General features: G+C 42.0%; 1 pseudogene; it reads right to left on the reverse strand.

Annotated features, from left to right (window-relative positions):
- Nucleotides 1-15: 15 nt before the first annotated feature.
- Nucleotides 16-900, reverse strand: LOC110573043 (annotated as a pseudogene).
- Nucleotides 901-2,579: the final 1,679 nt, after the last annotated feature.

Consider the following 2,579-nt stretch of genomic DNA (forward strand, 5'->3'; position numbering starts at 1 on the left):
AAAAAAAGACTGCAACTTGCTCCCAGGGACTGAAGAAAATTAAAAAAGGAAGGTTGGAATCCATCAGTGTTCCATTAGTCATCTTCTCCTTCATCCTCCTCTCCTTCCTCCCCCCATCATCATCTTCATCTTCTTCACCTTCATCCTCATCTCCTTCTTCATCGATATCTTCTAATCCTTCTTCTTCATCATCATCATCTTCTTCTTCTTCTCCTTCCCCCTCTTCATCATCCATATCAGGAACCAAGTAGTACTGTAATGGATTTGGCCAAATATCATCTTTGATGACCTCTCCTAACTCATCTGCACCTGCATCAGAATGGTCAGTAAACCAGGTGAAGAAGCTCTCTGGTTCCTCATGCTGTCTCTTCCTGCTGGCTTTATTCTGTGTTTGACTTGAACGTTTCGTCAAATCCTTTCCAGATTTCCATTTGATTTCAGTGGACTTTGAAGATGGATCACCACTCTCATTCAGATGGAATTCTTTGGATTTAATATTTTGATTTAATATCTTCAAATTCTGTCACTTCAACTCTTGTCAAATAATGCAGCGCCTCTTCATCCTCCTCCCCAAGCAGTGCAGACACTTGTGGATGGTTGACAAATGTTGTTACCCAAAAATTGGGGATTTTGGCGATCAGTTCTGAACTCTTCTGAAAAAATGGTTGGCGGAGTTTGTTATATTTCTGTTCTACTTTCAAAATCTCCTCTCTGGCTTGTTCATTAAATCTGTCTATTTCATTTTGTATTTCATCAATATGTTCAATTGCTTCTTGCTGTTTTTTTTTTTTCTCTCTTAGGCAAGTGCTGAGATGTCGACGTCTCCTGTGGCTTGGGGGCAGGAGGTAGTCTCGGTTTCTTCGTTTGAGGCGGGAGTGAAGACTGGCGTTTGGGGGCCATGCTGTGAGGAAACGCCATGAAACCAGGAGAGAGGCATGTCTGGAAAAAGCCCCGCTTCTATTTTAAAGATTTTTTATTTATTTGACAGAGAGAGACACAGCGAGAGAGAGAACACAAGCAGGGGGAGTGGGAGAGGGAGAAGCAGGCTTCCCGCTGAGCAGGGAGCCCGATGAGGGACTCCATCCCAGGACCCTGGGCTCATGACCTGAGCTGAAGGCAGACGCTTAATGACTGAGCCACCCAGGCGCTCCTCAATCCCAAGTCTTTTAGAACAAATTAAAAATTGTTCCTATATAAGATTATCACAAATGGGAGGAGAAAAGCACGACTAATAAAAATTATGCTATTAATATTTATAATAATATTAATAATAATGATGATGATGATGACGAAGAATGGTAAACATAAGAAGAAGCCAGGGAGAATGTTAGTTCATTGGGTCTTGCTTAAAAGCCCATTCTTTATCTTCAGACATCCTGAATTTTTGCCAAACTCAGAGTGGAAATGACTCTGATGACTAGAAACACATTTTGGTGAATTTAGAAGTACATTGCTGCTTTGCTATTTTCTTTAAAGTCTCTTTTACTCCCCACCTACCTCCCCATATATATTCTTTGTATTCTAACATCTCTGAGATGTTAGAATTAGTATGTGCCTGCAGGAAGGGTGCTGCGGAATGTTTTGTTGACGTGATTGACACAGGAACTTCTCTTCATGTGATTTCAGTATAGGATTAACTTAGGGAGGTTAAATGTTTATTAAAGATGTCAGGGGTGCCTGGGTGGCTCAGTTGGTTAAGCGACTGCCTTCGGCTCAGGTCATGATCCTGGAGTCCCTGGATCGAGTCCCGCATCGGGCTCTCTGCTCGGCAGGGAGCCTGCTTCTCCCTCTGACCCTCCCCCCTCTCATGTGCTCTCTCTCTCTCATTCTCTCTGTCTCAAATAAATAAATAAAATCTTTAAAAAATAAAAAAAATAAAAAAAAAAAGATGTCAGATTCTGTGACCTTCATGTTACCAGTTGTGGTGAACTATATTTGTTCAAAACATTGTCGGCCTCCCCCTGCCCCCAACCCCAAGTGGATTTATTCCTATAGAATCCCTGCCTGGGGAAGGAGTTGAATCTGTCAACCTTGGCCTCATAATTCACTTTGGCCAATGTGACACGTGCCTCATTCAAGACAATGCTTTAAGAGCCATCCCACCGTTTCCCGCTGCTCTTTCCCTCTGCAATGAGAACAACGTGCCCCAGTGAGGGGCATGTCCTTCCATCTGGATCCTGGGATGAGAAAATCATGTGAAACAGAGCCACAGCATATCCTTATGTGGGAGAAACAAATCTCTTTTGTTAGCCGCTGAGATCCTGGGGTCGTTTGTTGTAACCTAACAGTGGCTGTGTGATGTACCAGTGAAATCTTTATCAGGCGATTTTACCTATCCGTGAACAATGGTAGTTGGTTCTTGATATAGTGTATCTGTATTATATATTAGTTAATACAAGAGCAAATTTTGCTGGAGCTCGGTAACCATCGATTATTTTCAGCAAAATTCTTTCTTAAATTTTACTTTTGAATAAATAAGGGCATTAGAGTCTAATTTTGCCGTATTCTTCCTCTTCCACTAAGAGGTTTTAGAGAAGCCCCATACCTAGGCTTGGTGTACATTGTCCAATCAACTGGTT

The sequence above is a fragment of the Neomonachus schauinslandi genome, chromosome 2 (assembly GCF_002201575.2).
Source record: "Neomonachus schauinslandi chromosome 2, ASM220157v2, whole genome shotgun sequence".
Classification (NCBI taxonomy): Eukaryota; Metazoa; Chordata; class Mammalia; order Carnivora; family Phocidae; genus Neomonachus; species Neomonachus schauinslandi.